Here is a 13,759-nt window from a genome sequence, read left to right as displayed (position 1 = left end):
TTCCTCTCATCCATTTCTTCCTTTTTAGTTGTTCTTTCCTTTCCTTCTCTTTGGTTGGAAGGGAAATTAAGCCTGCTAGAAGTTGGAGAGAACAGACTTTAGATGGGAAGCTGCAAAGGAAGGGAGTATCTTGTGGCAGGGTGATGTTTCATTCTCTTTATCTCTAGCACCGCCAAGATTACATGCATGCAGCTGTGCGAAAAAAGATTTAGCGCGACACAGAACCTCAAGAAAATGAAGTATTTTGCCTCTGATTTATTTATATCATGATGCAAGAGCTAGTTTTGTAACAGTAGATACAGAGATTTGATACTAAAAGCAAACAAACAACAGAAAAAAAAAGAAAATGTAATCATAATATTTCATCTGTGAATGTAGACATAAGCTTTTTATGAAGGTGAGAAGAGCCTCATGTCTTAATCTTGTGTGGACATTAGATTTTGTTATTTATCCCAGTTTTGAATATTTGCATGCAAATGATTTTTGTACGATGCTTGCAGTGATTTCTTCGGTGAGTGAATGTTCCCTGGAAATGGGCAAAAATTATGACTTTAGTGCAATGGTATGTTTAATCTTTCTAGCAAGTTTCAACTGTCACTGTGACACTTGTGTTTGAACTGTCACAATGAACGGGAAGTGAACCTGATGGAAAAAGATTCATATTGCTTGAATGTATATTGGGAGGTAGCAAATTGATATATTGATATATATCAAACCATTGTTAATTTGTTGCGCGATTCCACCAATGTCATTCAAAATCCTTCTACAGAAAGTTCTCCTTTAATGTCATCAAAGTGGACCTTCCTATGTTAATTCCAGTTTATCTGATCTTATTGCTCTATCTAGTTTTGATAGTCACCTTTTTTCGTTAAGAGACTTTGTGTAACATGTGCTCATGAATTATTGTGTGCATTTTAAGTTAGCAACTCATAACCATAAGTTGTAGCATTTCACCGTGATGTAGGTTTTCATTGGTATCGAAAATTATTAATCTATGCCATGGTTTTATATTTGTAGGATTTAAATAGAAGGGAATGAAGTGCGAAACATATATTCAGTAAGTCTGTGAAGAATTCTCAGTCAAAATATTCACCTTTTATCTGATGTGTTTCTAGGAAAATAGAATGGCACATGTATAATCTGTGGATATATATGCTTGTGAAGGCTGTATAAAACTGAATGTAATTACAAGAGGATAGGAGTGCAATGGCTCCTACTGTACCTTCTGACTGAACTGCATGGGATTATACAGTCTGCTGTGTGTAACATTCTGAGCATAACCCATGCCAACATTGCTCTATAGAGGCCTTTCAGCATAGAAGTGGATTGGCTTTGGCATTTTTACCTTCTCTTGGGCTTGGTTTACAAACAAAAACCATGTCACCTCAAATATGTAGATGTACTTCTGGAATACTTGAGGTGGATGCAAAGTGCATTTATCTATTTTTTTCTTCATCAGAAAAGTTGGTCTTAGGATTATGTTTGGCACTAAAGGATTTGTTGGACAACCTTCAAGGTATATTGAAATCCTGGACATGAACAACAGGGATGCCAGTCTACCCGATTAAGCAGGAGACTTGCAGGAAATGTACTATCATGAGCCAGTTTTAAAGGGATGGTATAGTTGTGGTTGAGACTTGGCTTCAAGTTGCCAACTTATTTGTGAGATAATGAGAAACCGCTCATGAAATGTGAAAGCGCACACAATTCTAAGAGGAATTCAAAGTTGATTTGATGAAAATTGCTGTTTGAAATGACCGAGATATTACAAAACAAAGAGATTCTATCGAAAGGTGGAACCCACCTTTAATTGGGGCCACTTTGGTTTTTGTTTTGTTTTGTTTTGTTTTGTTTTGTTTTTTGGATATCTCGGCTTTTTCAAAATCAATTTTCATAAAATAAACTTTGAATACCTCTGGAATTGTATGCTCTTTAATATTTAAATAGGGCTTCTAATCATCTCACAAATAAGTTGGAAAGTTTGGAAGTTAAAATCTGAATCCCCTATCTCAACCAAAAATATACATTTAACAATCCCTGTGATTCTAGAGATAGGCATCTCCGTGATAGCCAGTGAGAAGTCCCTCAATTTCTTTGGCTGTTGCATTTCAATATTGGCAGCTCTGTTACCATCATGTAGTGCCCTATACACCAGATATATTCAATGAATGTCCATGGAGTGTAGGTTGATTTAAAAACCATGAAATTTTCGAAGTATGATCAACACCATTTGAAATGTCTGATATCAGAATTTATTTATTCATGTGAGCCTCTACTGGCAGTGATAAACAATATTTTCACTATGCCTATTACGACAGGGTCATCTAGGAGATTTTTCCTTTTTGCATGCATGAGTGATTATACATGTAAGCATATTATGACAGTTTTTGTAACACAAATTATATATATGTAAATTTTGCAGATCTAACAAGTTAGGTGGTAGGTCTGTTTACATTAGACAAAAATGTTCTTACTTTTTTTTTTCATAATGGGTGACTTGAATCTAAGCTATGGTGTATTTTGTAGTTTGTTTTCACCTTATTTGTGCAATGCATTTATATGTTATATGACTTACAGTGTAGTTTAAACTGTATTTTTGTGTCTATTCATCGAAAAAAAAGATGATTGCAACAGTGATGTGACTGTTTGCAGGAGTTGATATGTGTGTTCATGAAAATTGGACGGTATGTCATGACATCTTATTTATGTCTCTTAATGAGCATTTTGTGAGGCTAACTTCCGTAATGTTCAAGTGTGCAGTGCTTTACCTCTATTTAGGAGTAGGTTAACATTTCTTATTTATCCTGTACAATTTGGTGTTCGGGCATTTCGCAGACCTCGTGTCAAAGAATATTGTTTTGCGCTGTATAATATGCATATTTTGGTTTGTTTCAACATGCAGGTTGTCAAAGACTGATTTCTTCAGTTACATTGTAGATTTCAGAGTGCATAAAGAACAGGAGGGTCTTGAAAATGAACTGCCACTTTGTCGAGCAGGCATGTCACAGTCACATTTTACATTGCTTCTTTCATACTCTCTATCTCTCTCATAATCACCCTATCTGTGTCTGTCTGTCTGTCTGTCTGTCTGTCTGCCTGTCTGCTCCATCTCATAGAATACCATGCAATCACCAAAGCTGCCTGTGTCCCATAGGAAGCACATTCAAAATTATGGAATGCAAGTGAGGGATGCTATAACAGTAATCTGTCGGAATGAAATCATACAGTTATTATCTGTGTGTGTGTGTGTGTGGGGGGGGGGGGGGGTCATAAAATAATAGACAGCAAAGCATTAATAATATTTGAAACACTAATATTTGTCTATTGGACAGTTTTGAAGCCATTGTCTCAACTATTTGAACTTCACCTCCTGAATGGTAAATTTATCATTGTAGCATTTGAGTGAGATGTTATGTTGGCCTTGTTATTCGGTTTTGCTTTCTTTTTTGTAGCAGAAAAAAGCCATGAAAGACAACATTTTGGCATTCATGTATAAAGGAAGCAGAAGATTGTGAAGCTGTGTTCCATGGTTACAACACTAGATGGAAACAAAAATCGAAATGTGATGGTTTGCATTTGGCATGACACTCTTATCTATTCACCTAGTAACATTTTGGGCCATTCATAGTGCCAATGCAAGTGATGTGAAATAATATTGGTGCATGAGGGTTTAATTTCATCGCATTGCCTTGTATTAAGAGATCAGTTGTTTTCGTAACTGCTTGTTGAATGTTTTTGTTGCATTGAAAATGTATGTTACTTGTTTATCTCATTATCAGAGAATATAGGACCGAGTGGACTAAAATCCTTTACTTTGCATTCTCATCGGCTTTCTTGGTGTGCACTCAATTTGTTTCTTTACATTTTCTCAGCTCAGGATTAGAGGCTTATGGAAAGATACATGATGTATTCCTGTTGTCAGCTCTTCATCTCCTGAATCTAATTTTTATTGAATAGCAATTATTTGTTCTACTTCAGTTGATTGTCCTTGACTGCTATGTTTTGTTCCCATTATAGTGATCATCAATTTGCTCAATGATCGCACAGACAATAGACAATACATATTTTCAAATAATGATGTACACATAACAGAAATGATGATCAAAGTAGAAACAAAGACTGAAGAACAGGGTGAAAAAAAAAATAGATTGTTGGCCAGGTCTGACACACTGAAGTTCAACACCATTGCTTCAAAACATTATGTGTCCACATGTGCATCTCATTTTCATAAAACAAATAATGGCTGAACGGAAGTATATTGCCTTTAGAACACAGAATGCCTATTTAAACCAGTTTGGATTTACATTCTGTGCATGAGCAGATAAAGGTAATTTGAGAAAAACTACATAATGAGACACAGAGTTGTAGTGAGCATGGACAGTGTCTGAACATTTTATTAATATTGCAGTGAAAGAGCATTTGTAAACATTCGAGGGAGCCTTTCAAACAAAAGTTGAGTTGGATTATGTAATTGGGTGATATTTAGCCATCAACTGTTTTGATTTGATGGTTTAAAATCTAGGGTCATTTGACCCACTGCTACCTGCGAGCTGGTCAAATGTGTTGTGTGTGTGTGTGTGTGTGTGTGTGTGTGTGTGTGTGTGTGTGGTTGTTGTTTTTTCACGCACAAGCATGAATCTACTTGTCAACTGTAGACGAGCAAGAAGTCATTAGTCTTACATTTGATTTATTATTGCAGTTGGATGGAGAGAGATTGGCGAGTGCTCTGACATGTTTGCTTGTCAAACAGTCGATTTGCACGTCTGTGATGCTTCATGTTTGCAATTGTCCAGTTATACAAGTTTTTACTGTCGTTCCAGATGGTAGGTCAATTACTTTGCTGCCATACCATAAATGCATTGCTATCTCTTGAGTGTTTGTCAGGTGATGACCAGCTTGTGGAGAATATTGAGTGGGTCAGCTCAGCGGGAATTGGTAGACTAGAGATGATAGCCATTCACAATTCTTATTGCTCGATGCAAGCTATGTTCTATTTATTTCAATTTTTTACCTCTAGGGGAAGAGTCATATTAAAGGTGTCTAACAGGAGTTCGGCTTCAGTTTTCACAAGTTCTCTTAGAATGGAGGCAACACTGGTTTTACAATAATTATGAAGTGTCTTTTGATAATGTAAGCACTTTAGCAGGTATGCCTTTACGAAAAACGGTCAAAAACAAAGTAATATTCTATGACTCAGATGATTGTGGAATACAGCATAAGGATCTTTACTCTATTGTGACAATATGTCAGATAAGTACTGAAAATTAATAGGCTTTTTACTAAGTCTTTACAATTTTTTCTTTGTATCACAGTGAAAGTGAGAGGAGTGTATTACAGAATAACATTAATATGGTGGAAGTGATTGAACATTAGGACAATATTCGGCTTCGGTAATTGAACAAAGTGCAGGTCTGATGTTAATGAAATGTTTATAGTATGGTGGACAAATTGTACATCCTCTTTCTTCACTTCTTTGATGTATTTTGTTTGTTTCATACTTGTTATTTCATTTTATGTCGTCTGTCATACGAGGCACATACACTGCATATAAAGCTGTTCTCTATGCATATGGTGCAAATACCTACTAGTTTATTGTCTATGGTCTTCTCTCAAAAAACGAGACCATCACTGATGCAAATACATCTTATTACAATTTACATAGTGTTTGATTTGTATCAGATGTCCCTAATAAAATGACTTGAAATAGGTGATTTTGGTAGAAAGGGTAACAGCTATGCTCCTTTTCTGTCTAGTAATGTATTTGTCTATGTATAATCATATGTGATAAAAAAAAATAGAAACACTGAAAAACATACTTAATTGGGAGCATGAATACCTATACTTTCTTTTCTTGTGTGTGTGTGTGTGTGTTTGAGGCACTGGATTATGTTAACTGTATTGGTTGTAATATTCAGTAGAAATGCTATGTACAGACCGCATTCAGAGGGTTGTGTGGAATATACTATGATTTTTATGCTCTTCCATAAGGCCTATTCAGTATTGTTAAAATAAGAGTCAAATTTGACTCCCTGTAGAGGGATAGATGTAAGTCTCATAGGATGGCTTTGGGACTAATTCTGTATCATCTTGCCAATATTGAGGTAGTATTGGATGCATTATAGAATTTGCACAGGATTTAAAAAAAAAAAATGGGTAAAAGTAAACAGAAGGCACACAACTTATATAACAGTTTGAATACATAAAGCCATGTAACATGACTCTGTAATGTCCCTGAAATTAATTTAGCTGCACCAATGAATAGGCCATGATATCATGTATTGTGTTAAACCATCATTGACTGCTTGCAAGAAATACTAGTCCTTTATTTGCTTTAATTCAACCTATTGGGAGAAATTTCTTATAATTTTGCACTGTCTGGTCTTACACATTAATGCCATTTTCCCATTTAAAATCACAAAATTTCAAAGTATACCTTGCTATGTCATAGTAAACGGCATAATTTTCCTTCTTCTGTGTTTGTTATTTCTTGATGCAGTTTCAGGCTCGTTCTCGGTTCTGTAACAATGCCATCAGTACATGTGACTTGCAGTGCAATGTTTCCTTCAGATCTTGTCTTGATTAGCACAGAACAGATTTTAAAAGTTTCGTTGTGCCAGCTGGCCATGCCAAGTTTTTTTTACCGACGTAGTCGGTATTTTGTAGTGGTATTGGTTCAACTGCTACCAGACAAGACATACTGGTAGTTGATTGCATAGCACTATTACGCTGTCAGCCTTGAGGGCTCGGAGGTGCATGTCATGGTTTTCTTCTTTTAATCAGCAGCCTTTTGGATGTTTGCAGTGCTGTAGTCTTGCTCCAGTAGCATGGACCAGTTAAACTTCTATAGCAGAAGAGAAAAGAACAGGGAAGAAAAGCCTCAAAAAAGCCATATTCTATTAGCCTATGCAATTACCTAGCTCCCCTATTTTTGTGCTGTATGAATGTAATTAAAGAGCACAGTGGAACCTTCTTTATACATAGAGGTCAAATATACTAAAACATTGCGATAACAAGGTACACTTGTATTTTGAAATTTCCAACTCTTTATGTTTTTGTTTCTGTAAAGATATAGTGAAAACCCTGATATAACAGGGTTATTGTCAATTTTTTTTAGTCCTCTTTATAATGAAGTTCCCTTTTCTGCAATGAAGTAGACATAATTTGTACCATTCAGAAGTATGACAGACAAAGGTTGCCAATTTGGTACTTGTGCGTCTAACTGAAACAACTCGGTAGCCTTATGTATCAAGCAAGTTCATAGTGAGAAGGACAATTTTTCCTTTTCCTTTTTTTTTCAGGCCTTGTTGCTTGGCGAGTAGTGGTGTTGGTTTGGGTCAGTTATTACGCAGTGCTTACTCAAAGAATTTTCACATTTGATATGTCTTGTATTTGTATGAGCTTGTTAGTTTTTTTTTATTATTGTCTTTATAAACTACCTTCATAATTGATTGGAAAGTTCACATATTTATATTTGTATTGATTAGCATACAATGTCTTTTTAGTTCCACTATGATTGAGTGCAACTCGTGTGCCTGCATGCACCCTCCTCTAAAAACTCCTGACACTTCATAGTGATTTAAATTTGCTCTTCAGTTGGCAAAATTTCCCTATCAAACCATGAGGATGGTAAAGCTATATTGCCGTCACTCACCCAGTTATGCAATTCGGACTGAAATGGGGACAGCATAGGTCGGTGACACTATGATATTGTGTATATACGGCATGAATTATAACCAATTTACTGAATTGACTTAAAGGGGGAAAAAGACAAGAAAAAGAGAAAGATATGTAGCCCTATGTTTTGACTACTTTAGATTTCTATGGAGCCAGAGGTATGGTACCTTTTATGATGTGTGATATACACCTGTATGTAGAGTTTCAGAGCAGTGCACAATAAATTTTGAGAAAAAAAAAGTTTGTTTTTCTGTGTGGTCTTTTTATCAGTGGCATTACTGTTCAAAATCTTCTTTCAATTAACATAGCAAGCCTGTTGCTTTTCAGTTGGGAGTTAGGAAATTCTAATAGTGACTTTACAGTCTCTCCGGTAGTATGGAATTATGTAAGTATATATGACTATGTATTGGCTATGGTCACGTGCTGGTTGAGTAGTATGAAAATAGGTAAGGTAGTGTTGAGCTCTGTGTGTGTATATATATATATCCATCTCTTTTATCTATTTATCTAATATCTATTTATCCATGACGCAAATCTCTTGTTTGAAGAGGCTACACCCCCATAAATAATGCCAGTGTATATCTTGGCAATCAATGATTTAAAAACCAAAGATATAAAACACCTGTTTCTTGACCCTGGCCTAATCTAAGCATCAGTCATCGCCACAGCGCCGGGGGGGGGGGGGGGGGGGGGGGGGGGCTTGGGCGGGGGGCACCCGCGAGGAGGAGATTGTTTTGGTTTTGGCATGGGCTATGTAGCTCCATGGTGTGTGTGTGTGTCGACAAACTTCTACAATGCTCTTTTTCTTATTCCTGTATTTTCGTTATTTATGGGTCAATTTTTTTCGTTCGAAATGTAAAATGGATGACCATAGAATTTCTCAATAGAATGTAAAATTGAAAACTTTAGAAAGGATAGAGAAAATTGAGTTCACTTTGAATGGTCTGCCACAGGCAGATATCCTTATCATGCTCTTACGTAATACCTTAGCTGCTGGAGTCATTAAACCCTGGCTTGGCCTCCAGGTTTGTCACGCCTGAGCAGAAAGTTAATTTGCAATGGACAAATACTTCGACTCCCAACTCCCAAACGAAAAATCTTTAGCGAGGTATAGCACCCCATCAGCTTCGTGGAAGTGGGGTCTCGCCTCAAACGAGGGATTGACGGCATGTACCTATATCAATATATTTATGTACAAACTATACAAATGTAATGCATTCATATATATCAAGATGAGAAGGAAAACAAATACACCTATCAAACATATGGGCCCCGTTTTATCAAAAGATAAAATCGATTTTAAATTTTCTTATCACACAGGTTGCCATAGACTTACAGTTGAAATCAACTTTATAATCAATTTTAGCTCTTCTTAAAACAGGGCCCTGCACTTTAAAGGGGAAATTCATTCCAAAAACAAGTTAGTCTGATAAAAAAAAGAGTAAAATCTTACAAGTTCAATGGTAAAAATTTGACTGAAATCGGATGAAAAATAAGGAAGTTCTGACATTTTGAAGTTTTGCTAATTTCTGCAAAATAGTTCTCGCACAGTGGATATGAATGTGCAAATGAGTGAGCCAACCATGTCATAACCTCAAAATATTTTCCATTGATCGTGGACAAAAAATGACGAAAATTCAATGTTTCTGTAATTGAGGTTTGAAACGATGTTATTCATGGTTGAATAACTTCAGAATAGTGATCAGTTAATAGATATATAAGGATTTAAGCCTGGGCATAACTGTGTTTGAACGAAAAACTGGCAATTTCAAAATTTCATGTACAAACTATATGGCAAGTTGTGAGGGTGTGACATGCTCCCTTTGCCATTTGCATATTCATATTGACCGTTCAAGAACTGTTTCATGAAAAATTAGCAAATGCAGTAACTTCCTTATTTTTCACCCGATTTAAATCAAAATGTTACCATTGAACTCGTTATATTTTACTGTTCTTATCAGACTAACTTATATTTGGACTGGATTTCCCCTTTAAGAAAAGAAACATCCGTAGACAGAATAACAGTTACCTCTTGTCATTTTATTTACAGTTAAAAGGCATTATGTCAAACAACCAACATGTACTGGAATACCATTGATACTAACCTTTGTGTTTTCCAGCTGATAAAATGACAAAACGAATAATACAAATTGCTATTCTACCTGATAAGAAGTTTTCTGACCGAACCCACATTAGTCCACTCCATTACTAACTTTTTTCTGATTCACACACAGAAAGTAAATGCTGCTCTTTTTGGAATGTACAAATTCCATAACGGGCAAATCTCAAGAATAAAAACACTCTTTAAAAGTTTTTTGGGGAATTTTGCTGCAGAAATAATCATCTTGTCCAATTGACAATGCTGAATTTCACCACATAACTCATACTGGAAAGAGGTTATATGGACGTGGTCAATATATTCATTTAACATGCACAAAATTTAATCAAAATTTCCAATCCAGATAATGAATTTCAAACTGTAATCTTTGAAATATATAGCTAATTCAAGAATCAGGTATACAGTAAATTTAGAGCTTCAGAGGCTTTTAAAAATTCTGTTCCTGAAACAATTATATATGAACAATCAAAATTTCTTAAATGAAAAATAAGTTTGAAATACGTACAATAATAAGATTCAGCACCAAACCGAAGAAATACAACTGTTTCAAGGAATCACCACGTTAAATAACAACGCTGTAAGTTCATTTACATCGCAAACTTTTATACCATATTCAAAGTAATAACAAATCCTTTACGTAATTCTTTTCATTAAAAAAAAAATTCACTGCTCGGACATGTTCAATCGATATTTTAGTTACTTGTAATTTCTAGGTCTCTTTGGGCCTTATCTATCAGACGGGCTCTGTTTGACGTAAAATCAAGCAAGCAATCTGTGGCAAATTTACCACAAGCTACGTGTATGCACACTTCTCCATCTTAACAGATTGTTATGGTTTATGCATTTAAGGCCCTTTTCTGATGGGCATCACAGTCTCTTGGAGTTGGTGTTGGGATAGTTTACTTTCTTTCTCATACACACAAAAAATAAAATAAATAGATACACTTTAAAAAAAAATGAAGTCCACTGACAACAACTCCCATCCCCCTTTCTGCATGTGTGAAAATGCTTAGCAAAAATGTGAACTGTTTTCTGTCCCTTCACAGAATATGTCACTTTCTTTAGTGAGTTCACTTTCATCCTTTTCTTTCCCAAGATAAGATGCTCAAATCTGCATTAAAATCAAATAAAACAATCACTCTTTTAATCTAATTTTTGTGCATCACTGTTGCAAAAATCAAAGCGAAATACAACACTTACACATACTTTTGAGCTCACAGACATGCATGAGGATTTGGTTGTGATAAAGGTTTCTAGGAGTTTGAGGGTGAAGTGCTAAAAAAAAAATCACTTTTGTTTTGAGTGAAATTATTAATTGCTTGTGGATTGCATTTTTTCACCAGATATTTGATAAGACTTTTGGTCTGCTTGTGTTTTCCCCTAAAAGTCACCTTTTGAATTTGTATTGCCTTTAATATTAAAAAGATAAAACAGCAATGAAAAAAAAAGAAAAGAAAAAAGACACAGTAAAGCCAGTGATGATCTAGGTGTCTATTCTCTGTAATGATATGTGAACTTTCACCATGACAAGTATGAATATAATTATACATATATTTTCCCTTTATCTGAATCTTATGACCTGCTCCTGAGTATCGAAATTTTAGGTATGTATACAGCAAAGCGCCGAGTACTGACTGATGTCGTATTATTACTATAATACAATGTTAACAGCAATCCAATCGATGCTTTTCAGAAGGAAACATGTTAGTAAAGTGATTAGTATAGGTACAGTGCACAGCCTCATCTGTACGATCTCTTCTGTACACATATTATATTACTGCATATGCTATGTACATTCCTGTAATATCCAGTGACTATAATAGTTGACTGAATTCTTTGTTTAATTTACCTGCAGTATGAAATACATATTGCCAAGTTGAAGTCTGTCATATCTATTTCTCATTTTCTCCCCTAACTTTTAAACAATTAAAAGGAAAACTAAGACCCCAAGAATCCAATTTTTTAGATGCTTCATATTTTTTATATTTCCTAACTAATACCTTGCAAGGCCCTGTTGCATAAAAAAATGTGATCAAACATAAGTCATAAAATCAAACATAAGTCCATTATCAGCCAATCAGAATTAAGTATTTAGAGATTTATGTTTGATTTTCTGACTTATGTTTGGTCTTGACTTTTACACAACAAGGCCTGGTTATCAACACGACTACATGTATCCTTGTATTTCTGAATCGCTGTTATGAGGAGGAGGACGAGGAAGAGAAAAAGGAGGAGGAAATAAGATGGTGGGAACTACTGTATACGCCATATATTTAGAATGTCTATTTTTTGTGTGTGCGAATCTGGACTTTCCAACAATTTTGTGAGTGGATAAATTCATGATCATGGAGTACGGTAATGAATGAAGAAATGTATGCGTGCGTGTTGTATCCACGTCGTGATCAGAGTTAATATTTTCCTGTGTTGCTGAATTTGCGAAGAGCGCAAGACTCGCAAAATTCGCGAAAATAAAAACCCCGCAAAATATATGGCGTATACAGGACGGACACACATAATGTGACGAGCAAAAACATGATGCACTTATGGAATCACCAACACATGTAACATATGGATAACAACAATACAAATCTTGGAAACTATCAAAAGGGAAGCATACAATTGCGCACAAAACAAATACAAACATCAAAGAACGAAATATGACAAACATGAAACCATACACTTTTACAGAAAATAAAGCAAAGAATTTCAATGAAGGCAATGATCTACATATTGACCACGCTACAATCTAGAGTGCACACACCCCTTGGTTTCTATGGCCATGGGGTAAGTCATGTGAGGTGCATGTAATGGCATGAGAAAATCAGATCACGCATGGATCAAGAGCCACTTGGTTATAATTTTCTTCCTTGTCGTCATAAAGAAAAAATATTCACCAAAAACAACCACAGGTGACCAAACACAGGAGTTCATTTATCCATTGGCACAAGCACAACGCTGCAAAGACCGTACAGGTGCTTGCACCGTGAGGAAAATGCTGCTGGTTGTACGAATTTGATATGAAGTCTTATTACTCACAAGCTTACCATGAAATAAGCGTATTGAAAAATCTCTCACAGAGTTAAACTTTGCTAATACCAAACTCAGGTGGGCAAATGATCTGTCAACCCCTGTCTCCAGCCAATGTCACATAGTGCTTTCTTCACAACATGTGTTCTCTGAATCAAATCTCTATTGCTCTTTCCACAAATTGCAAAAAGTCCATCCATGCTCATACCTTCAAATCACAATTGAATTGCTTCAATAATACACAAGTGTTTAGTGGGAATAAAAAGAATCTATAAAATCTCTCTTACACACGGTATGCTCTGAATCACAGCACTTTGCATTGCACATGTAGACCACATTACAAGATATATTCAAGATATTCATCACAATCAATGCAATATTTGTTTACCAAGCTCAGACAATATCAGGGTTTTGGGTTTTTTTTTTCCTACGACATCAGCCCCATAAATATTTGTAGTGGGGTCTCTAAAAGTTGCATGTAGCCATAGAATCAAGGTATAGTCAACACTCTGACAGACCACAATTCCCTTTCTGTGAATCAGAGACTCCAACCCCAAGCACCTTCTGATCTGGAGATTCTCCCGCCTGAAACCCTTAGCAAACGGGAGACTCCAACTTGATGTGTGCGAAGCGCGAAATTCCCACGGTTCTAGATGCTCTCTGGTGCTATCTAAGGCTTATTTTTTAACATACGATAGAAATAAGTAAGAAATCCTTTCCAACGGGAGACAAAAAGCCAGGGCGGGAGAAATTAAATCTCAAACGGGAGAACGGGAGATCTTGCAAATATGGGTTTTCGGCGGGAGATCTCCCGTCGAAAACGGGAGAGTTGGAGTCTCTGGTGAATAGATACACAAAATGCCGTTTTGAAACGCATTTCTCCGAGCTGCCAAGGTCAACTTCCAGTATACTGTACAAGCTGTAGGTCACAAAAAAAAA

The sequence above is a fragment of the Diadema antillarum genome, unplaced genomic scaffold, assembly GCF_040938485.1.
Source record: "Diadema antillarum isolate AM-2024a unplaced genomic scaffold, OU_Dant_1.0 seq00001370_RagTag, whole genome shotgun sequence".
Taxonomy (NCBI): domain Eukaryota; kingdom Metazoa; phylum Echinodermata; class Echinoidea; order Diadematoida; family Diadematidae; genus Diadema; species Diadema antillarum.
This window is presented reverse-complemented; position numbering follows the sequence as displayed.